General features: G+C 36.2%; 1 pseudogene; it reads left to right on the top strand.

The window, feature by feature from the left end:
* LOC125095741 (60S ribosomal protein L19-like) overlaps positions 1 to 21,893 on the top strand; it is a 31,343-nt pseudogene extending 9,450 nt beyond the window's left edge.
* Positions 21,894 to 26,309: the final 4,416 nt, after the last annotated feature.

Raw genomic sequence — 26,309 nt, forward strand, 5'->3', positions numbered from 1 at the left:
AATGGTAAAAGATGATTCAGCATCAACAAATGTGTAATGCTCATGTGTATACACTAGAGGGCACTCGTCTACTATTTTCTGTTTGAACAAAATTTACAGTAATGGTTTTTAAACCAGTGCACAGAAGAATCACCGTAGGATCTTGTTTAAAATGTATAACTTTGGCTGTGGATGGGCCAATGAATCTGCATTTTTAGTGAGAGACTATATGGAAGCATGGTAAAGAGGCTGGCTTGTGGAGCCTGATTGCCAGGATTTGAAACCCGATTTTGTTGCTGTGAAAGTGAATAATTATTTAACCTCTGCGCTGTTTCTCATCCATCAAATGAAGTTAGAAGTAGCACTTAAAGAAAGAGAGAAAGAAAGACAGAAAGAACGTACCTTTTAGGGTTACTATAATGTATGATTAAATGAGTGAACTGAGAACATACAACCTAGTGCCTGGCAGTAAATATTCATTCTATTATTATAAGCATTCTTTTCTCCTTTTTTTTTTTTTTTTATTTTTTAAAAAGATTTTATTTATTTAATTGACAGAGAGACGGTGAGAGAGGGACCACAAGTGGGGGAAGCAGGAGAGAGAGAAGCAGGCTTCCCACAGAGCAGGGAAACTGATGTGGGGCTCAGTCCCATGCTGGGATCATGACCTGAACAGAAAGCACATGCTTAACAACTGAGCCACCCAGGCAAGCTTTTTTCCTTTAAAAAAAAAAAAAAATTTTTATTTATTTATTTGACAGAGAGAGACACAGCAAGAGAGGGAACACAAGCATCAGGAGTGGGAGAGGGAGAAGCAGGCTTCCTGCTGAACAGGGAGCCCAATGCCGGACTCATCCCAGGACCCTGAGATCATGACCTGAGCCTAAGGCAGACACTAAAAGACTGAGCCACCCAGGCACCCCTACGAGCATTATTTATAATAAAGACATTCATTGATTTTGTTGTGGGAAGATTTGAGGAACACATGACTACTCCTAAAAGAAAAATATATATTCTCCTGACACTGTGCAGCCAGGCTACGCCTTCAGGTCCTGACCCTCCGCTGAGTGGTAATGGAATGGCAGGAAACAAAGGTACAGGATGAACGGAGCCAATTAAGACTGGTCTTCACATGCTCTTTAAAGAACTTGTACTTTATTCTGAAGTCAGTGGAAATCCTCTGAAGGCACTGAGGCCGAAAGTGGCAGGATTAGATTCACATTTGCCATGGATCCGCTCTGCAAGCAGAGTGGGGGATGGAATGTGAGGTGTGAGGCTGGAGGCACGTGGATAGAGGACCTCAGGCAGTTGTAAGGTTGTACCGGCTCCTTTCCATCCTAAGGAAGAGACTTCAGAAAGCATTAGGATTATTCACATTAGTGACTCTAATAACAACAATTTGAACCTTATAAATCCTTTCTTCTTAGGAGTTCAAAATAGAGTCAAGTTTGTAATAAAACTCTCTCTCTCCACTCCACCCTTTGATTTCCATCCACTAGATGGTATATACAGGACCCAGTCAGCATGCTCCCTAGGTTTTGAGCCAGATCCTCCAAATAGGACTCCTGTGAGCTATGCAGTCCCCAAGGAAAAACTGGACTGCTCTCCACGGCACCAGAAGCTGAGAAGGGAGATGGTTTTGCATCTCACTCGATGATCCTATAGATGGTGGGGTAGATTTCCAGGAACCATGGCAACTTTGAAGTGACTGACCGAAGAGAAACAAACTTCTGCTCTATCACCACCCAGCCAGAATGGGAGGAGCTGCCAGGCAAGCAGAAGGGAGGGAGGATGGGAGAGCTAAGGTCACGGTCTCCCGCCTTGACTCTGCCTGGAAATCACCAACACTGTTTGGTTACCAGCTACCGTCAAATTAGCAGTGCCAGGGAAAAATAGCTACCTGAGTCTTGTCTTTAATACCTGAGGCGTGACTGGATAATTTCATGAGAAAATAATTTATTCCTGGGGGCTGCCAGCTTGTGGACTCAGCCAAGCTTTATATCTAGTCTCTAAGTCTCTTAAAAATATACTTGGTTTTAAGTCTCTGAAAACATGTAAAATATGAATAGGTAAAATAGCTCTTCCCCCTGTTAGAGTTGTTAAGATTGAAGAATCCTAGAGTATTATCTTAGACTGCCTGAGATAGAACCTAATCCAATGGTTTTCAAATTTGTTTTAGTATCAGATCCCTTGAAATGAAATCCTATTTTTTAAAAAAAAAGTTCAATGAATATGTGGACAGAAAGCAAACCTGCTTCTATTGAAGGAGGTTTCTGGTTGGCAGTGTCGCCCACATCCTATCATATGACTTAATGCTTTGAACCCCTAGGACCTAGACAAGCAGAGATAATGATTAAATCAAGTCTTCCACTTTACAGAGGAGAAAAGTGAATCCCAGAGAAGCACCAATTATTTGAGTAGAGTGCAAAGGCAATGAGGGGAGGCACAGAAAGAAAATTGAAGGTACCAAACGAATTCATGGTAGAGAATGGAGTTTGGTTAATGTTTTCTTTGGAGTTGGATCAGTGAGTCAAGAAGAAAGGCAAATTGGAATGGGTGGGGGTGAGATGAAGGTTTAACTTAGATCCAGAGAAGGATTTATAAGAGGAAGGGATACAAACTTTGGAACTTTGATGTCTCCTGCCTGGAATTTATTTAATGTAGCAAAGTTGGTTCTCTGTCTAGAGAGAATCAAAGCAAGCTTTAAATTATAGTCCTGCATTAAAGTGGAGACCTTCAGCCCTCCCAGCCATTAGTCATCGTCATCCTTGGCATTATCAAACATCCATTAAAAGTCAATACCAGTTAGGGGCGCCTGGGTGGCTCAGTGGGTTAAAGCCTCTGCCTTCGGCTCAGGTCATGATCCCAGGGTCCTGGGATCGAGCCCCACATCAGGATCTCTGCTCAGTGGGGAGCCTGCTTCTTCCTCTCTCTCTGCCTGCCTCTCTGCCTACTTGTGATCTCTGTCAAATAAATAAATAAAATCTTTAAAAAAAAAAAAAAAGTCAATACCAGTTAAACACAGAGGCGCATTTCCCGCCGGACACTGTGAAGGTCAGTGGTTTAGACAGAAAACAACATGGCAATTTCCTGATAATTCATGGGAGAAACATTACCCAGTTCCAATCTGTGGAGGCTGCGTTTAGGCAATAGGCTTAAGCAATGGAAACCAAAATAAGGCAAAAGGACCCACAGTGACCCCTGAGGGGAATACAAACAGGGCTCAGGGAGTGACCCACCTCAAAATAGTCATAGACTCTAACCAACCAATTGCAACAACGCACAGTTCTTAAGATCAAAAAAAGAGGAAAATTCCATATACCCCATACTCCTTTACTCTGCCCTGTAACTGTAGCCTCTCCCCACTGCCTTGTGATAGACAGTCTCTCCTTTGCTGTCCTGCCTGCCACTCCCTTGCAGTGTTGTATTCAATAAACTTCTCTTTTGTTTAACCTTGGATGAATTCTTCTACCATTCCCAGCACACCTCCCCCACAGTTGGAGCACTCCACACAATCTTTCTTACTTTCTTTACTAGGTTAAAAATCAAAATCAAAATTTACCTGGTCCGGGGAATGTGTGTGTGCCCACCTGATTCAGTTAATTATTAGGCTTAGCAACTTCTATTCTTAATTTGCCTCACTGAACCTCTGTTCTTCACCTGTAAAGTACAGATAATAAGAAAGATTTCTCAGTGTTTTTATATGAATAAAAGGAAATAAGATATGTTAGCTATATAGCACAGTGCCTGATAGCAATTATTTGAAAATGGCTAGTTTCTTCTCTGGCATGGATCTCTGATAGACCAAATGAATAAAAAATTGAAAGAGGTTAAATTTTTCTTTAATATTTTTCCATCTTTTCTTTTAGAATCTACTCTAATTCTGGACTCTCTTATTTTTTATTTCTTTCCATCTCCTCTGCCTTTCTTTTAATTCTGGAATAATTATGATAAACTTTCATTAATGTGGAAGTTAACTGATTTGTTAAGAATCAAAGTGGAGAATGAATCAGACACTAATATCCAGTACAGTAGTTTGCTTTTAATAACAAAATTTTCAAAATTTTCCCCCTTAGACATTCACACAGAGATGTTTGTTTCTCATGACTGTTTTACCTCTAGATGGTTAAAGAACATCTTTTATCTGTACATAATAAATTCTATACCATTGACCAAGGGTGTCTTTGCAGATCAGCTTTTGGCCAATTCAGACCAGCTGAAATTAACACATGTTATTCAAATGGAAATGGTAGAACTGGAAAGTGCAATATCTGAAATAAAAAAGTTCAATGGATGGGCTTAACAACTGACTGCTGATTTAGAAAAAAATTTATTGGGGCGCCTGGGTGGTTTGGTGGGTTGAGCCTCTGCCTTCAGCTCAGGTCATGATCTCAGGGTCCTGGAATTGAGCCCCATATCAGGCTCTCTGCTCAGCGGGAGACTGCTTCCCCCTTTCTCTCTGCCTACCTTTCTGCCTACTTATGATCTCTCTCTGTCAAATAAATAAATAAAATCTTTAAAAAAAATTTATTAACTTGAAGACAAAATTAACTGTATAATTAACTGTATAATTCAAATTCAATAGAAACTGAACAATGATGAAAAAATGACTGATATAAGGCTGGACAGAACCTCAGTGAGGATCAGTTTGTGAGGCAATATCAAGAAGTTACATATCTTTGTAGTCAGAGAGAGAGAAGGGGGAGGGAGAAAGGAGGAAAGGGGCAGAAAAAAATATTTGAGGATATAATGGCCCATATTTCCCAAATTTGGTCAAAAACATCAGTTCACAAATATAAGAAGCTCAGTAAATATCAAGTAGGATAAATACAAGGCAAACCACACCTTGGAATATTATAGTCAAACTAATGAGCATCAAATAAAGAGAAAGTCTCCAAAGACAAAAGACATATTTCATACAAAAAGAGAAATATATGAAAAATGGCTGACTTCTAATGGAGACTATAAGACAATGAAATTGCATACTAAAGTTCCTAAAGAAAAAAACCTATCAACCCACAAGTCTATATCCAATGAAAATCTTCCTTAAAAATGAGGGTAAAATAAAAACATTTTCAGATAAGTAAAAGCTAAAAGAATTAATCACTATTAGACTATCAAAGACTACTTTTATTTCTTAATTTAAAAAACAAACTGCTTAAAGCAAAAATAACATTGAACTATCATCAGTTTTTAACATATGTATGTACGAAACTTATGACAACAATAGCACAAAGGAAGAGAGAGGAAGTATATGGGATTCTGCTGTTGCAGTGTTCTTAATTTTACACGAAGTGTTGTGATATTAACTCCAACTAGATTGTGATGATTTAAGGATGAATAATGTGATCTCTAGAATACCACTTAAAAAAATAAAAAAGTACAGCAACAACAGAGAAATTAAGATAAAATACTTAATATTTTTTATTAATCAAGAGAAGGAAACAAAGGAGGAAAAGAGAAATAAAAACAGATGAGAAAAATAGAAAACAAACTGCAAGATGGATGTACCTGTTTATCTTGAATAGAAGAGAAATGTCCCTTTCTGTGGACATTCTAATCATTGTCACAGAATTTTTTCACATTACACCTTGCATCATAGTTACATGTTTATAATTTTTTCCCTCTTACTAGACAACAAACTCTTTGAGGATGAGAACCATGGCCAAATGGAAGAAGAGATGAAAACCATGCAGACCTTTAAGTTCACTAAAGATTCAGTTTAAGTGTCTTCCATGTGACTAGCTTGCTTTCATGTGAACTTAAAAAAAAAAAATGAGTCGTAAAGGGTAGGTTTGAGCAATCTTTACACATACTTGTCATACTTTCAAATAAACTTTTTGCCCACTGGCCAGTTGGCTTAATCATTTCTACATGGTGCCAGCTGATCAAGAGATCACAATTACTTCTAAACTAGATGGTGAAGAGGTTTCTTATTGATTAGAGCCAACTCTAGCTAACTGATGGTGTGGCCAAATCACACTGAGCAGTGAAGAATGTCACAATTACATTAATGTCAGCCATGGGTACAGGTGGGAGAGGTAACAGCACACCCGGTATATAGGTATATAGCACTGATTTGGGGTGTCATAGTGTTCATGTTTACTGTGACTATAAGCCTGGATTTTCCAGAATGATCTCATAAATACACTCTAAATTATCAGATAGTGTGTTCAAGTTTGAGGTTCGGAGTATATGATCCTCATATTTATGACAATATTACTTATATGAATTAACATAGAGTTTCCTAAAACACTCTATAAAGCTCATTAATTCTTATTCTTCCCATTGCCACTCTGCAAATGATGTGATGAACTTGCTAATTTTGGTTCAAGACTATTCTTCCAATCCATAAGCATGGAAGGTTTTTCCATGTTTTTGTGTCTTCTTCAATTTATTTCATAAGTGTTTTGTAATTTCTAGGGTATAGATATTTCATTTCTTTAGTTAGGATTTTTCCAAATATCTTATGGTTTTGGTGCTACTGTAAATGGAATCAATTCCCTAATTTCTCTTTCTATAGTTACACTGGTAGTGTATAGGAAAGCAACCAATTTCTGTGTATTGATTTTGTATCCTGCCACATTACTGAATTGCTGTATGAGTTCTAGTAATTTAGGGGTGGAGTCTTTGGGGTTTTCCACATAGAGTATCATGTCATCTGCAAAGAAAGAGAGTTTGACTTCTTCTTTGCCAATCTAAATACCTTTTACTTCTTTCTGTTGTCTGATTGCTATTGCTAGGACTTCTAGTACTATGTTGAACAACAGTACAACAGAACAACAGTGAGAGGGCATTTTTGTCATGTTCCTGATCTTAAGAGAAAAGCTCTCAGCTTTTCCCCGTTGAGAGTGTTATTCACTGTGAGCTTTTCATGGATGTTTTTTATGAAATTGAGGAATGTTCCCTCTATTCCTACACTCTGAAGAGTTTTAATCAAGAAAGGATGCTGTATTTTGTCAAGTGCTTTTTCTGCATTAATTGACAGGATCACATGGTTCTTCTTTCTCCTCTTATTAATGTGTTCTATCACACTGATTGATTTGTGAATGTTGAATACCTTTGCATCCCAGAGATAAATCCCACCTGGTTGTGATGGATAATCCTTTTAATGCACTGTTGGATCCTATCAGCTAGGATCTTGTTGAGAATTTTGACATCCATTTTCATCAGGGTATGGTCTGAAATTCTCCTTTTTGATGGGGTCTTTGCCTGGTTTGGGGATCAAGGTAGTGCTGGACTCATAGAATGGGTCTGGAAGAAACAGAGGGAACTCTGTTTCTGTTTTTTTAAATAGCTTCAGGAGAATACATATTATTTCTTCTTTGAATGTTTGGTAGAATTCCCCAGGGTATCCATCAGGTCCTAGACTCTTGTTTTTTGGGAGGTTTTGGATCACTGCTTCAATCTTGTTACTGGTTATTGGTCTATTAAGGTCGTCATCTTCTTCCTGTTTCAGTCTTGGCAGTTTATAGGTTCCCAGGAATGCATCCATTTCTTCCAGGTTGCTTAATTTATTGGCATATAGTTGTTGATAATAATTTCTGGTGATTGTTTCTATTTCCTTGGTATTAGTCGTGATCTCTCCCCTTTCATTCATAATTTTATTAATTTGGGTCCTTTCTTTTTTCCTTTGAATAAGTCTGGCCAATGGTTTATCAATCTTATTACTTCTTTCAAAGAACTAGCTTCTAGTTTCGTTGATCTGCTCTACTGTATTTCTGGTTTCTAATTCATTAATCTCTGCTGTAATTTTAATTATTTCTCTTCTCATGCTTTGCTTAGGGTTCATTTGTTGCTTTTTCTCCAATTCTTTAAGGTGTAAAGTTGGTGAATTCAGGATTTTTCTATTTTTTTGAGTGAGGCTTAGATGGCTATATATTTTCCCCCTTAGGACCACCTTTACTATATCCCATAGGTTTTAGACTGATGTGTTTTCATTCTCATTGGTTTCCATGAATTAAATTCTTGATTTCCTGGTTGACCAAACATTCTTAAGCAGGATGGCCTTTAGCTTCCAAGTGTTTGAATTTCTTCCAAATTTTTTCTTGTGATTGAGTTCAAGTTTCAAAGCATTGTGGTCTGAGAATATCAGAGAATAATCTCAATCTTTTGGTATCAGTTGGGCCCTGATTTGTGACACAGTATGTGGTCTATTCTGGAGAAAATTCCATGTGTGCTCAAGAAGAATGAGTATTCTGTTGTTTTAGGGTGAAATGTTCTGTATATATCTATGAGGTCCATGTGGTCCAGTGTGTCATTCAAAGCTCTTATTTCTTTGTTGATTTTCTACTAGATGATCTGTCTATTGCTGAGAGTAGAGTGTTGAGGTACCATACTATTAATGTATATTATCTATATGTCTCTATTTTGGTTAAGAGTTGGCTTAGGTAGTTGGCTGCTCCCATGTTGGTAAATAGATATTTATAATTGTTAGATCCTCTTGTTGGATATACCCTTTAAGAATGATATAGTGTCTTTCTGTATCACTAACTACAGTATTTAGGTTAAAATCTACTTTGTCTGATATGAGAATTGCTACCCTAGCTTTCTTTTGAGATCTGTTGGCATGAAAAATAGTTCTCCATCCCTTCACTTTCAGTCTGATGTATCTTTAGGTTCAAAATTAGTCTCCTATAGACAGCTTATGGTTGGGTCCTGCCTTTTTATCAGAAGAATAAACATTATAAAAATGTCTATACTGCCCAGAAAAATGTATACTTTCAATGCCATCCTGATCAAAACACCAATGACATTTTTCAAAGTGCTAGAACAAATAATTCTAAAATTTGTATGAAACCAGAAAAGACCCTGAGTCACCATGGAAATGTTGAAACAGAAAAACAAAGCTGGGGGCATCACATTGCCTGATTTGAAGCTATATTACAAAATTGTGATCACTAAGACAGCATGGTACTGGCACAAAAACAGACACATAGATCAATGAAACAGAATAGACCAGATATGGACCCTCAACTTTATGGTCAACTGATCTTCAACAAAGCAGGAAAAAATATCCAATGGGAAAAAGACAATCTCTTCAATAAATGGTTCAATAAATAATGAACCATTCTCTTTCACCATACACAAAGATCAACTCTAAATGGATGAAAGACCTCAATGTGAGACAGGAATCCATCAAAATCCTAGAGAAGAACATAGGAAGTAACCTCTTCAACATCAGCCACAACAGCTTCTTTCAAGACAGGTCTCCAAAGGCAAGGGAAACAAATGTGAAAATGAACTTTTGGGACTTCATCAAGATATAAAGTTTCTGCCCATCAAAGGAAACAGTCAAAAAAACAAACAGGCAACCCACAGAATGGGAGAAGAAAGTTACAAATGACACTACAGAGAAAGGGCTGATATCCAAGATCTAAAAAGAACTCCTCAAACTCAACGTTCAAAAAACAATCACGTCAAAAAAAAAAAAAAAAACTGGGCAGAAGACATGAACAGACACTTCTCCAAAGAAGACATTACAAATGGCCAACAGACATATGAAAAATCTTCATCATCATTAGCCAACAGGGAAATTTGAATCAAAACCACATTAAGATACTGCCTTACACCAGTTAGAATGACAAAAATTGACAAGGCAAGAAGCAACAAATGTTAGAGAGGTTATGGAGAAAGGGGAATCCTCTTACACTTTGGGTGGGAATGCAAGTTGGTGCAGCCACTTTGGAAAACATTGTGGAGTTACTCAAAAAGTTAAAAATAGAGTTACCCTAGGACCCAACAATTGCATGGCTGGGTATTTACCCCAAAGTTACAGATGTAGTGAAAATAAGGGGCACATGCACCCCAATGTTCATAGCAACAATGTCTACAATAGCCAAACTGTGGAAAGAACTGAGATGCCCTTCAACAGATGGACAAAGACGATGTCTTCCATATATAAAATGGAATATTATTTGGCCATCAGAAAGGATGAATACCCAACTTTTGCATCAACATGGATGGAACTAGAGGAGATTATGCTAAGTGAAGTAAGTTAAGCAGAGAAAGTCAATTATCATATGGTTTCACTTATTTGTGGAACATAAGGAATAGCACGGAGGACATTAGGAGGAAGGAAAAAAATGAAGGGGAAAACATCAGAGAAGGAGAGGAACCATGAGAGACTAGGGACCCCAGGAAACAAACTGAGGGTTTTGGAAGGGTGGGGGGGTATGTTAGCCCAGTGATGGGTATTAAGGAAGGCACATATTGCTTGGACCACTGGGTGTTATACACAAACAATGAATCATGGAATACTACATCAAAAACTAATGATGTAATGTATGGTGACTAATATAACATAAAAAAAAAAAAAGAGTAAATGAATTCACTTTATTCTTACTATTGTTCTTATGAAGGCTCCCAGAGCAGTAATTTGGAAATAAATACATAAATAAATAAACATAAATAAAATGTTTTTATATGTAAGATTTGATGATCTAGGTACAGGTATACTGAATGCACTTTCAGCATTTATGAGTGGACATTCTTTTTTAGTCCCTTAATTTTCACATCACATATGAAAAGACAAAAGAAGTTAATTTGCCATTAACTACACACATTTTTTGAAATGGGCTGATTTTCCCTAAAGCTTACTAAAAGGAAAAGCTAAGCTTCAAGTTATAACCAAATGTTTTACAGTAAGAGGAAATTAGAATACCCAGGAAATGAGCACTTATTCTAGTTCTCTTTTAGTCAGTGTGTAGTCTCATTACACATCTTAAAATTCTACCACAGAAGCAACCAGTAACTCTATCAATTTTCTTCAGACAGCTTTGGTCAGAAGAGCATCAAGGAGTCATTTGGCTAACATTTCATAAGGAAAGTTTACATCAAATATTTCTCCTTGAAATTTAATTTACTTTTAGGAGTCTATTCATGGGCATTTTCAAATGATACTTAAAATCATATAAACAAATGATTCAATGTTAAAATCTGAAATCATCCAAATCACCTTCCCTCCAAAAGTATAAAAAGGATAGATAAAAATGAGAAAAACAACTCATTTTCACCAACAGAAGAAAGACTATTGAATGCAGTGTGGATTTTAGCTTTCTCTTTCTTTCTTTTTTTTTTTTTAAGATTTATTTATTTATTTTAGAGAAAGAAAGTGGGGAGGGGCAGAAGGAGTGGGAAAGAAAATCCTCAGACAGACTCCCTGCTGAGCATCGGGCTACATCCCAGGACCTGAGATCATGACCTGAGCTGGAACCAAGAGTCAGATGCTTAACTGACTGAGCCACCAGGGTGCCCAGCATTTTTTTTTTAATACCAACATCACAATTCTCATACTTTTTGAAATCCTTTTGCAGTTGGAGTCAATAGCACAGAATATAACTTACTTGTGTTCTTTATATATAACCAACCTATTGAGATATAATTGACGTACCACACAATTCACTCATTTAAAGGTACGTTTATTCACAGAGTGGTGCAATCATTGTAACAATCAATTTTAGAATGTTTCATTATCCTAAAAAGAAGCTTTGTACCCATTACAATAACTCCTCATTCTCCTCAACACCATCAGACCTAGGCAACCACTAATCTAATTTCTGTTTTTAAATATTTTCCTATTCTGACCAGTTTATATAAATGGAATCATAAAATATGTGGTCCTTCGTGACTGGCTTTTTTCATTCAGCATAAAATTTTCCAGATTCACCATGTTGTAGTATGTCTAGTACTTCATTGTTTTTTATTGCTGAATAATATTCTCTTGTGTAGCTATACCACATTTTATCTATTCATCATTGATGGCTATTTGTGTTGTTTCCACTGTTGGACCATTATAAATAATGCTACTTCAAACACTCATGTACAGGGGTTTTTTTTGTTTGTTTTAAAGATTTTATTTATTTGATAGACAGAGATCACAAGGAGGCAGAGAGGCAGTCAGAGAGAGAGGGGGAAGCAGGCTCCCCGTAGAGCAGAGAGCCCGATGTGGAGCTCGATCCCAGGACTCTGGGATCATGACCTGAGCTGAAGGCAGAAGCTTAACCCACTGAGCCACCCAGGTGCCCCAATGTACAGGGTTTCTTAAGGACAAATTTTCATTTCTCTTAGGTATATATCTAGGAGTAGAATTGCTGACCCATATGGTAACACTATATTTAACCTTCTGAGGAACAGCCAGCCTGCTTTGCAAAGCCCAAACAGTGAATAAGCATTTTTATTTCCTCACATCTTTGTGGACACTTTTTAATTATACATATCCTAATGGGGTGATGTAATACCTCATTGTATTGAACTTTTTTTTGTTTCCTGTTTTGTACAGACCTATTAGCATGAAATCAGTCTAAGATTTCACCTATTTTCAGTAAGACCTTACCTAAATGACATATTCTAAGTGACCAATGAATTCTTTAAAATTAGATTAACATTGATTAAATGTTCGTTAGAACATCTAAGAATCTAACACACTTGCTGGGAACTGATTTAAAAACCAGTAGCCTACAATAGGGACCACAATAAGTTGAAAGACAGCTGTAAGGTATATGTTTTAAAATCCATAATGAATTTTCAACTTCTGGTAATGGCAGACAGAATAATTTTGACCAGTTGCCCCCAGAAAATCTCAACAAACTTTTTTCAAAAAATCTACCTGTAGGTATGGCAAAGCTAACACGGCAGTGAAGATCATTAGGGCTAAGACTGAGGAAAGGAAGGAAAAGAATTAGGGTGGAACAATACAGGAGAGCCTACCAGTTTGGTTACTTTTGTCCTAAAAGTATATACCAACTATGGAAGAGATGAATGAAAAGTTGAGCAGAGATTTTAATACCCTCATTTGGATGGAGGACAAAAACTGGATAATGGGGCTAATCAAGGAATGTGGGTGGGGAGTAGGGAGGTTCTAGTAAATACCCCAAAGGCTAAACCATAAGAGTATAGAGATTAAGATTTAGCCTAGTCCTATGACATCTTAATCCTGGATACTATATCAAAGTGAACTTGCATTGATAGTAGTTCTAGATACTCCTCAGACAAATATAAATCCATTTAAGAAGAATTCAAAAGCCCTATGTGTCCTCTGCAGGATTAAAGAAAAAAAAAATCTAGGCACATCAAAGTAAATTGATGAAAATGTAAGAGAAATTCTTTAAAAAGAATAAGAATTATTGAGATTATCTTTAGAAAGGCAATAATTCAGCTGGAAGCTGCCTTAGTCAAATAAATAATGACAACCCAAACACACTGGAATGATTTACAGAGTTCTGAAAAATAAATATTGCCAATCTAAAATTCTTTATCCAGCAAAATACCCTTCAAATATGAAGGAGAATGCATTACTTTCTAGTGCCATATAACAAATCACCAAAAATTTAATGGCTTAAAACAAAGCCATTTATTGTATCCCAGCTTCTATAGGTCAGAAGTCTGGGTATAGCTTAACTAATAGAACATTAAATGAAACAAAAATAATAATAAAATCAATCCAAAAGAATGCAGGAAAGAGAAAATAAATGGGCATGGCATATAAAAACTGAACATTAATACAGTATATTTAAACTCAAATATATCGGTACTCACATTAAATATAAATGCCTCACGGAAAAAAATAATTTTCACACCAGATTTTTTTTTAATTTTAAGTAAGCGCCACACCAAATGTGAAGCCTGAACTTACAACCCCAAGGTCAAGAGTCACACGCTCTATAAATTAAGCCAACCAGCTTCTCCTCAGACTGGATTTTAAAAACGAAACACAGCAACTATAGGCTGCCAATAGTAGGTAGATCTTAATTATAAATATAGAGAGAAGTTAAAAGATGGGGGCACCTGGGTGGTGTAGTGGGTTAAGTGTCTGCCTTCAACTCAGGTCATGATTTGGGGGTCCTGGGATTCACCTGAGACCTGAGCTCTCTGCTCAGTGGGGAGTCTGCTTCACCCTCTCACTCTCCCTCTGTGCTATTTCTCTCTCAAATAAATATATAAAATCTTTTTAAAAAGTTAAAAGATGGACAAAATCATAACATACAAACACTTAGGTAGCTAAATTGGTATCAAACAAAATAATATTAAGGCAAAAAAATTACTAGAGTTAAAAAGGGAATCTTCATAATGATGAAACAGTTTACAATGAAGATGTAGCAGTATGCACTTAAAATATATAATCACATTTTATAAAACAAAAATAGACTCTCAAGTGAAAATAATGTTTCTATAGAGAGGGAGTTGTTGATATTTCTCCTGGTTACTGATAGAACAAACATCAAACTTTGTAAAGTTAAAGAATATTTAAACAATACAACTAATAAAATGATTTAATTCACACATACAAAACATGTAATTTAACAATAGAAAAGCAAATGAACAAAAGTTGGTCTTACCTTGGGTCATAAAAGTAAGTCTCCATAAGCTTTCAAATGATTGGCATTGTACAGAATATGCGGCCCAAATGCAACTGGGCTGGAAATTAATAACAAGCAATGACGACTTTCCAAATATGACAAAAGAATAAAAAATAGGAATAAATCTCTAATTACTTAGTCCAAAATTTAAAACCTTTCCACAAAATACTCCAGGCCCAGTAGACTTCAGCCGTAAATATTATCAAATAGTTAAGAAACAGCTACACGGATCTCACACAAATTCATTCATACGATATTTCAAAAAATGGAAATATTTCTTAACTTCTCTGAGGCAGCATAACCCTGATACCAAAACCCTACAAGGATGTCATGAGAAAGGAAAATTTCCAGACAACTACACTAATTAACACAGAGGCAAAAATTCTGAGCAAAATATTAAAAAGTCAAAAAGTACATAGGAAAAATAATCTGCCCCAGGGATGCCTGGGTAGCTCAGTAAGTTAAGTGTCTGACTTTGGTTCAGGTCATGATCCCCAAGTTTTGGGATCAGTTCCCACAAGCTCCTTGCTCATCAGGGCACCTGCTTCTCTCTCACCCTCTACCCCTCCCCTCAACTAGTGCTATTTCTTTCTCTCTCTGACTCAAATAAATAAATAAATAAAATCTTTAAAAAAAAAAAAAAAGAAAAGAAAGGATAACCCATCCTGAACAAGTTACATTTAGCTGAGAATGTAAGGTTCCTTTAAATTCAAAGATTAAGCAACATAATTCATCACAGTAACAGAATAAAGGAGAAAAATCATAGATCATCTAAACAGATGACAATGAAGGCATTTGATGAACTTTAACATTTATTCCTGACTTAAAAACAAACAAACAAACAAACAAACCTCTTTGGTACTGCTACACTGAGAAATAGTTTGGCACTTTCTTATAAAACTAGACATAAAGGCTCCAGAGGATCCAGTAATTGCACTCATGGAAATTCATCCCAGAGAAATGAGAACGTACATTCACACGAAAATCTATACATACATGTTCATAGCAGCCTTATTCATGATAACCAAAAATTGAAACAATCCAGGGGTCCTTCAATGTGAACAAAATGTGATATATCTGTACTGTGGAATATTACTCAGCAACAAAAAGGAATGAATTACTATATTTATATATAAAACAACTTGGATGAATCTCCAAGGAATTATGCTGAGTGAAAAAGCCAATCCTATTCATTACTGTATGACTTATTGGATTTATATAAAATTTTCAAAAATAAAAATTTTAGAAATAGGGAATAAATCAATGCTTACTAGATGTTAGGAATAGTAAGGAAGAAAAGGATAGAAGGGAAAAACATTTGCTTATAAAAGGCAACAGGAGGAATTTTTGTAGTAATGTAACTGTTCTGTATTTTGAGTTTGGTGGTAGATATAGGAACTGCACATGAGATAAAATTGAACAGAACTAAATACACATGAGTACAAGTAAAACTAGGGAAATCTGAATAAGATTGGTGGATTGTAATATAAAGTCCTGATTATAATATTATACTATAGCTCTGCAAGAAGTTATCATCGAAAGGAACTGGGTAAAGAATACATAGAATCTTTCTATGTTACTTCTTACAACTTTGTGTTAATCTACAAATTATCTCATCAAAACTCCAATGAGATACCACCTCACACCAGTCAGAATGGCTGAAATTAACAACACAGGAAACAACAGATGTTGGTAAGGATATGGAGAAAGGGGAACCCTCTTATGCTATTGGTGGGAATACAAACTGGTGTAGCCATTCTGGAAAATAGTATGGAGGTTCCTCAAAAAGTTAAAAATAGAACTACCCTATAATCCAGCAATTGTACTATTAGGTATTTACCCAAAGGATACAAAAATACAGATGTGAAGAGGAACATGCACCCTAATGTTTATTGTAGCATTATCAACAGTGAAACTATGGAAACAACCCAAGTGTTCACCAACATGAATGGATAAAGAAGATGGGAGATATATATATATATATATATATATATATATATATATATATGAATGATATCTCCAACAGAATATTACCCAGCCATCAAAAAGAATGAAATCTTGCCATTTGTAATGATGTGGGTGAAGCTAAAATGTATTATCCTAAGCAAAATAAGTCAGTCAGAGAAAAATAAATACCATAGGATTTCACTCATGTGTGGAATTTAGGAAACAAAACAGGTGAACATACGAGAAGGGGGAAAAAGAAAAGAGGGAAGCAAACCATTAGAGCCTCTTAATGATAAAGAACAAACTGAAGACTGATGGAGGAAAGTGGGTGGAGAATGGGCTAAACGGGTGATGAGTATTAAGAAGGGCACTTGTTATGATGAGCACTGGGTGTTGTATGTCAGAGATGGATCACTAAATTCTACTCCTGAAACCAATATGATACCATGTTAACTGACTAAATTTAAAAAAATAAATGGGGAAAAAAATCTACAAATTATCTCAAAATAAAAAGTGTGATCACAAAATAACTCCTAATAAACTGGTAATAGTTGAGAATTTTCAAATCTAATCAAAAGTATTTCTTAAAAAATACAACAAATATCATACTTCTTGAGGAAATATTGAAACTTTTTTTTAATATCAAGAACAGAATAAATACCTGCTGTCCTCACTTTTATTCACCACTGTGTTAGAGGTTCTAGCTTTGGAATAAAGCAAAATATAAAATAAAAATTGTAAGGACAGGAAAAGAAAACTGTCATTATTCACAGATCATATGATTGTATAAGTAGATTCCCAAAAGACTACAGGTAAATTTTGATATTAATAAATATATTAATGAAGCTACTGGAAAAATCAATGTACAAAAACTATATATATATAATACACAAAAATAAATTGTATACATTAGTAAAAAAAAGGAGAAAATATAAAACACATTGTTTACAATAAAATAAGATTAAATGCTGAAGAATAAATCTAACAAAAGTTTTGTAAGTCCTCTGCATTGAAAAATATAAGCATTATTAAGAAAAATTAAGGAAGATCAAATAAATGACAAAAATGTCATCAATGAGTTTTTCAAAATCATGAGGTATTATGAAGTATTATTAAGTATTATTAAGACATCAACTTCTTGAGTTGAACTATGGAGGAAGTACTATACCAATCAAGATCCCAGCAAGTTTTTGTTATTATTGTTGAGGAAACTGACAAGGTGATTATATAATTTATATTGAAATATAAAGAAGGAGAACTAAATCACTGTTAAAGAACACCATGGGAAACTTTGCCCTACTGAAAATTATTTACATGAATTATTAAATTATGTCTAAAATATTAAAAAGCAATATAAGCTAAGGGAGAACAGTATTTGCACAAAAACAGACAAAAAGCCCACTGACACAAAATAAAAAATGCAGAAACAGATACTGCTTGGTTGGACACACAATTATGACAAAAGTAGAACTGCAGTTCTACAACTAGTGCTGGGTCCATGCATTAATCTTGTATAGCTGTCATAACAGATAACCACAGACTTATCTTAAAACAACAGAACTTTATTAGCTTACAGTTCTTTCTGTCAGAAATCCAACACAAGTCGCAATGAGATAAATCAAAGTACTAATACTTACCTGGCAGGGGAGATACCATGATCACAAAGTACTGACAGGGCTGTGTTACTCTCTAGAGACTCTAAGAGAAAATCCATTGCCTTGCCATGCTCAGATTCTAGAAGCTTCCAGGGTTCCCAATTCACTGTTCCACATTGACTCATGGCCCCCTTGCTCCATTTTCAAAGCCAGCAATGTTTCATTTCTCTGATAATTCTTCCCTACTCACATCTCTCTCTGACCACAGCCTGGAAAGGTTCTCCTGTTTTAGGGACCCATTTGATTAAATGTGGTCCGATCAGAAAACCCAGGATAGTCTCCCCATCTTGAAGTCACATCTGCAAAGTTCCCTTTGCCATGGAGATCTCTGTGATTAGGACATGGACATCTTGGCAAGGCCATCATTCTGCCTACCACAGTCAACTAAGCATTCCAATGTAAAAAAGGAGAAACTTCCTATATCTCTTACCATACACAAAATTGATTCCAGATAGACTGTAACTCCAAAAACAAATAGAAGTTTGGAGAAAAATATAGAAGATTCTTATCTTCATGATAATAGGGTGGTGAAGAATTTCATAATTAAGACACAAAAACATTTGACATAGGATTGAGAAATTGGTCTACATTAAAATTAAGAACTTCTTTTCATTAAAAAGTCCTATTAAAAAAGTGAAATGCGGGCGCCTGGGTGGCTCAGTGGGTTAAGCCGCTGCCTTCGGCTCAGGTCATGATCTCAGGGTCCTGGGATCAAGGCCCGCATCGGGCTCTCTGCTCAGCAGGGAGCCTGCTTCCTCCTCTCTCTCTGCCTGCCTCTCTGCCTACTTGTGATTTCTCTCTGTCAAATAAATAAATAAAATCTTAAAAAAAAAAAAAAAGTGAAATGCAAGCAACTGAGTGGGAGAAGATATGAGGAACACACACCACCAATGAAGGGCTGTCAGTTTGGGTTCCCCCGCAAGCCGAGCCTGAAAAGGGAACCCAGGTACAAGAGTGTGTGTTACACTTCACAAGAATACAAGTCAACAGCATCCCCCCTCAACTGCAAAAAAGGTGTTAAATGTAATATTTAACATTTATGAAATGTTTTTGATGGCTAACCTCTGGACTAAGGATTTTGTATATATTAACTTAGGGAAGGCTTAAAACATGCTCAAGAGGTAGATACCTTTATACTTGTCATTGAGGAGGAAGCTGAATTACAGAGTAATGTCCTAAAGCTACTAAATATTGTTCCTGATAGTGGAGATTTTGTCTTTTTTTACTGCTACGTTCCCAGTGCCTAGAAAAGTACCTCTTAACAGAATCAGTGGCAAAAACAGGATTCGAACCCATGCTGCCTCTGGTAAAGACTGCATTCTTCACCAGAGCACAAGACAACTCCTGTTTCTCATCAATTTCAAACCTCCTACTCCAGCCCAGGCTATGAGAATAAAGACAATAAAAGTACAGGAAAGTGAAAATTTAAAAATTTCATTCTTTAATCTAGATGCTTTAGAGAAAAGGCAGATGAGAGAAACCAAAGGCCTGAAGAATGTTTTAAAATACTTCTCTTCCCCACTGGGTTTAAGATTGTATTTCTGTCATTGCCAGTCACCATGTTAGCCCTTACCAATGAACTTCACGGATTTTAAAAACTTAACTTCCATAACCATTGTCTCAACATCCCAGCCTAATCCTTCATGACACTCTCTCTGCTAAAAAACATGTTGGGGCTGGCTGTTGGGTCAGCGATGGTGTTACAGCCAGAGTCATTGGAAGCCGAAATCATGTTCTGAAAAACAAATGTTCCTCTAAGAAATAGACAGCTAGGGCTTTCACATTAAATACAGAGCATTTTCCCCCCAGCAGTGTGGGAGCCCTAACAGTTCAGGGATGCTGATCAAGAAACATGTTGTCCAAACTACAGATCTCCCTTTAGAAGTTTTTATTGCTGGTGTTGATGGTGGGGTGTTGGTGGTGTTGGTGATAGTGTGTGTGTGTGTGTGTGTCCCCGAAGTCTCTTCTAAGGTATCACAATTTCCCTTCCATTGGAAGATGGCCAGGTTGTTTTATGTAGGTAAGGGGAATTATCTCAAAGTTTTATTCATATTTTTTCACTGAAACATGCACTTAAGGATGACTAATCAAAATTTGTCAGTCAAAGCTACCGATGTGGTTATTACCATGACTGTACATACAAATTTTTGGCAATAGTGATTATGTCTCTAGGGAAAATGAGTAGTTTAAAATATTAATGTATTTCTATTACTTATGCATTTTATTTTCTATGAAGTATATTTATGTATATATCCATTACCATATCAAACCACAATACTATTAACTGAGCCTACTGAAAACAGATGATTTATATTTTCATTACAATAAGTTTCTATATAGTGACTCACTCAGTCAATAAAACTTACTTATTTTGAAAACTATAATTTTATGTACCCTTACTTGAATTATATGTAATAAAGTTGCAGCCTGAAGGGAAAAGTTTAGAGAAAAAAATAGCATATCTGGAGGGTTATAGAAAAAAATTGTAAATATATGATATGCAGGATTATTTATTATTTCTCAAATATTATATCAACCCCCTAAAAAAAAAAAAACATCATCATGACCAGTGTCAAGGAGCTTACTGCCTATTTTCTACTAGACTTCAGGTCTGATGTTCAAATCCTAATCCATTTTTAATTAATTTTTGTATACGGTGTCAAATAGTGGCCCAGCTTTATTCTTTTTCATGTGGCTGTCCAGTTTTCCCAACACTATGTATTGAAGAGACTGTCCTTTTCCCATTGTATATTCTTGGCTCCTTTGTTGTAAGTTAATTGACCATACATGTATTTCTGGGCTCTGGGTTTGTAAGTCTTTTACTATTCTTACATCAATAAATCAGAAAAAGAAAGCATTTATTTTTAATACAATGGTATGAATAGCACATTAGAAAAAGCATGGATTTTTGGAGTCAAACGAAAATGAATTCAAACCAACTCTGCCACTAATTAGTGGTGTTACTATAGGCAGGTTACTTGACCTCTCTTAGACTTTGTTTTTCACTTTCGTAAGAAGGAATAAAACATGTGCTTGGCAGGATTGTTGCGAAGAATTTTTATCCATCAATTTCATCAACATTTAAGCATTTATAAATACTATAACTTAACACAAATATTTAAATAAATAAAACTCTCCTGCATCCAGTTAAGGTATAGTTCATCAATATATCAAAAATGTGGCACCAGAACTCAGCCCAAATATGATAAAACATCAGCCAAAAAACCCCTCAAGTCCTTGATTATCTCTATTACCATGCAGCACTGACCAGCTAGCTATTTCTGGGAGGTGCTGAGTAAGTGTGTGTTGCATGGGTGGAGCCTGAGAATATGAATCAGTACATAGTAAGAGCAGGACTGGTTATCTTCTCTGATCTGCTTCCTAGAACTGCTTATTGAAAACTGAACAGCAGCCTTGAGGTTTCAAAAAAGGCTCATTTATAGTATCCTTCACTGTGGTAAAAAGGTCTGGTTGGAACCCAATGAGGCAAATGAAATCACCCACGCCAACTCCTATCAGTGGAATTGGAGGCTAATCAAAGATGGACTGATCATTCAGAAAACATTCACTGCCCATTCCCCCACTCAGTGCTGAATAAACACCTTGCCCTGCTGTAAAGGCAGGTATAACAGGCACAAGTATGCAAAGGGCACTGCCAAATGCCTGAGAAGTAACCTGCATGAGAAGTCAGAGCTGGCTGCTCGGGAGATAAAGTGAATATAAGAAGACTGACAACTGCATGTATCACAGCCTGTACTTGAAGGTGAAGGAGAATGTGTTTAAAAACAAGCTGATTTTTATGGAACACATCCATAAGCTGGAGGCCAACAAGGGCAGCAAGAAGATGCTGGCTGACCAGGCTGAGACACATGGGTCTAAGGTCAAGGAAGCACATAAGTGCTGGGAGGAAGAGCTCCAGGTCAAGGAAGAGAACAGGACTAAGACCACGAACTAAGGCTCCCCTCTTTTGTCTGTACATAATGGCCTCCATCATTATTCAATAAAATAAGCCTTTATTTGCCTGGGTGGGGTGGATGAATTACATTTGTTTTTCTACCAACTATGTGGTCATAGTGAGCATTTGACCAATTGAAAAATCTAGGTCTTTTTTCATATCAACTGCTGTTCAATAAGCTCTCCCTGTTTATGGATGATTGAATTACTGAATGGAAATACAGGATTTTTTATTAATCTTCAGTTACATTTTACCATATTAACTTTAGTCAATTTGATTTTACCTGTTGAGTTCTGTTGGCCCTTAATCTATCATTATGCATGCTAATTATGCCTTCCAGACTTAAAGTGTATAAATTTGATTAAAGTGTAAAACTATATTCATTCAATGCAACAAGCCCCTGCCCCAGAAGAACAGCAAGAATATCCAGCTAAGACCAAGTTTACCAATCATAGAGAACTGTAAAACTCCAGTGCTAGGGGAAAATAATATATAGATTTCATGTGTTCTTTTTCCCTACAATTCTTCAGTCTTTCAATTTTAATTTTTTTCTCTTTTCTTTTCTAATCAATTTCTTATCTTATCAACTCTCTTAAAAATCATTTTTCATTTTCATTTTTTACAGTTATATTCTATCTTTTCGTTAAATTTAATTTTATTTTTATGTATATACAAGTTTTCTTTCTTTACAATTTTGAGATCTATTTTCCTAACGAAGAAACCAAAATACACACAGGATTCAGTGTATTACTCTATTCTGTTCACCTGTTAGATTATATTCTTTCTTCTTTAATTTTTACCATTTTTTTTCTTTTGGTTCGGGTCTCTTCTGATTTGTTTAGTGTATATTTCTCTAGGGTCATTGTTGTCATTTCAGTATTTTGTTCTCTTGTTCATCTATTCTTCTCTGGACAGAATGACAAGACAGAAAAACTCACCATAAAAAAGAGAACAAGAGGGAGTACTGACTGCCACGGACCTGATCAGTATGGATATAAGTAAGATGTCAGAACTAGATTTCAGAATAACAATTATAAAGATACTAGCTGGGCTTGAAAAAAGCATAGGAGACACTAGGAAATCCCTTTCTGGAGAAATAAAAGAACTAAAATCCAGTCAAGTCAAAATAAAAAAAGACTATTAATGAGGTACAATAACAAAGAGAGGCTCTAATTGCTAGAATAAATGAAGCACAAGACAGAGCTAGTGATATAGATGACAAAATGATGAAGAATAAGGAAACTGAGAAAAAGAGAGATAAACGACTACTGGATCATGAAGGGAGAATTCGAGAGACAAATGATACATAAAGTGAAACAATATTAGAATAATTAGGATCCCAGAAGAAGTGGAAAAAGAGAGAGACAGGGAGGGGCAGAAGGCATGTTGGAGAATATTATAGCAGAGAACTTCCTTAATCTGGGGAAGGAAACAGACATTTAAATTTAAGCCCAGAAGGGACAGAGAATTCCCCTCAAAAATCAATAAAAATGGTTCAACACAAGACATATAATAATGAAACTTGTAAATCTCAGAGACAAAAACAAAATCCTGAAAGCAGCTCGAGACAAGAGGTCTGTAAACTACAAGGTTAGAATCATAAGATTGGCAGCAGACCTAACCACGAGAGTTGGCAGACCAGAAAGGACTGACATGAAATATTCAGGGTGCTAAGTGAGAAAAATATGCAACCAAGAATATTTTATCTAGAAAGTCTGTCAATCAAAATAGGAGAGATAAAATCTTCCAGGGAAAAAACAAACTAAAAGAACTTGTGATCACTGAACCAGCCCTGCAAGAAATATTAAAGGGGATATTTAAAGCAAAGAGAGAGCCCAAAAGTAACATTGACCAGAAGGAACAAATACAATATACAGAAACAGAGATTTTACAGGTAATGCAATGGCACTTAATTAATATCTTTCAATAGTTACTCTGAATGTAAATGGGCCAAATGCCCCAATCCAAAAACAGAGGGTATCAGATTGGATAAAAAAGCAAGACCCATTGATATGCTGTCTGCAAGATACTCATTTTATTTATTTTTTTTTAAAGATTTTATTTATTTATTTGACAGAGAGATCACAAGCAGTCAGAGAGGCAGGCAGAGAGAGAGGAGGAAGCAGGCTCCCTGCCGAGCAGAGAGCCCGATGCGGGGCTCGATCCCAGGACTCTGAGATCATGACCTGAGCCGAAGGCAGCGGCTCAACCCACTGAGCCACCCAGGCGCCCAAGATACTCATTTTAGACCCAAAAACACCTCCAGATTGGAAGTGAGTGGGTGGAAAACGATTTGTCATGCTAATGGACCTCAAAAGAAAGCTGGGGAGGCAATCCTTATAAGATACAAATTAGATTTTAAACCAAAGACTGTAATAAGAGATGAGGAAGGACACTATATGATAATTAAAGGGTCTATCCAATAAGAAGCTCTAACAATTGTAAATATTTATGTCCCTAACACGGGAGCAGCCAATTATATAAACCAATTAATAAAAATATTTAAAGAAACCCATTTATAATAATACTGTAATAGTAGGAGATTTTAACACCCTCCTCGCTGCAATGAACAGATCATCTAAGCAGAAGATCAAGAAGGAAACAAGGGCTTTAATGACACACTGGACCAGAGGGACTTCATAGATATATTCATAACATTCTGTCCTAAAGCAACAGAAGACACATTCTTAGGGAGTGCACATGGAACAATCTTCAGAACTGATCACATAGTGGGCCACAAATCAGGTCTCAACCAGTACCAAAGGATGGGTATCATTCCTTGCATATTTTCAGACCATAGTGCTTTGTAATTGCAAGTCAATCACAAGAGGAAATTTAGAAAAATCTCACATACATGGAGGCTAATGAGCATCCTACTAAAGAATGAATGGGTCAACTAGGAAATTAAAGAAGAATTTTTAAAATTCAGGGAAACACAGGCACCTGGGTGGCTCAGTGATTGTCTGTCTTTGGCTCAGGTCATGATCCCAGGGTCCTGGGATCGAGCCCTACATCAGGCTCCTTGCTCAGCAGGAAGCCTGCTTTCCCTCTCCCATTCCCCTGCTCGTGTTCCTGTCTCGTTGTCCCTCTCTTGCTGTCAAAGAAATAAAATCTTTAAAAAGAAATTCAGGGAAACAAATTAAATGAAAATACAACTGCTGAAATCTTTGGGATGCAGCAAAGGCAGTCCTAAGAGGGAAGTATATAGCACTACAAGTTTTCCTCAAGAAACATGAAAGGCCTCAAATACACAACCTAACCTTACTCCTAAAGAAGCTGGAGAAAGACTGGCAAATAAGGTCTAAATCAGAAGAAGAGAATTAATAAAGATTTGAGTGGAAATCAATGAAATAGAAACCAAAATAATAGTACAACAGATAAATGAAACTAGGAGTTGGTTCTTCAAAAGAATTAATAAGATCCATAAACCCCTGGCCAGACTTATGTAAAAAAAAGAGAATAGACCCAAATAAATAAAATCATGAATGAGAGAGGAGAGATCACAACCAACACCACAGAAATACAAATAACTATAAGAACATATTATGAGTAACTATATGCTGACACATTAGGCAATCTGGAAGAAGTCGGTGCATTCCCAGAGATGTATAAATTACCAAAACTGAAACGGGAAGAAATAGAAAACCCGAACCGACACATAACCAGCAAGAAAATTAAAGTAGTAACCAAAAATCTCCCAACAAACTAGAGTTCAGGGTCAGATGGCTTCCCAGGGGAATTTTACCAAACATCTAAAGAAGAATACATATTCCTCTCAAGTTGCTTCAAAAAACAGAAATGGAAGGAAAATTTCCAAACTCTTTCTATGAGACCATCATTACTTTAATCCCAAAACCAGACAAAGACCGCACCAAAAAGGAGAATTACAGACCAATATCCCTGATGAAATGGATGTCAAAATTCTTACCAAGATCCTAGCCAATATGATCTAACAGTACATTAAAAAGATTATTGACCACGACCAAGTGAGATTTGTTCTAGGACTGCGAGGTTGGTTCAACATCCACAAATCAATCAATGTGATACACTCCATAATAAAAGAAAGGACAATAACAATATGATCCTCTCAATAGATGCAGAAAAAGCATTTGACAAAGCACAGCATTCTTTCTTGATTAAAACTCTTCACAGCGTAGGGATAGAGGGAATATATCTTAACATCATAAAAGCAATATACGAAAAGCCCACAGTGACTATCATTCTCAATGCAGAAAAACTAAGAGCTTTTCCCCTAAGGTCAGGAACATGTCAGGGCTGTCTAGTATCACCACTGTTGTTCAACATAGTACTAGAAGTTCCAGTCTCACCTATCAGACAACAAAAAGAAATAAAAGGCATCCAAATGGGCAAAGAAGAAGTCAAACTCTCACTCTTCACATATGACATGATACCCTA

This window comes from Lutra lutra, chromosome 1, assembly GCF_902655055.1.
Source record: "Lutra lutra chromosome 1, mLutLut1.2, whole genome shotgun sequence".
Lineage (NCBI taxonomy): Eukaryota > Metazoa > Chordata > Mammalia > Carnivora > Mustelidae > Lutra > Lutra lutra.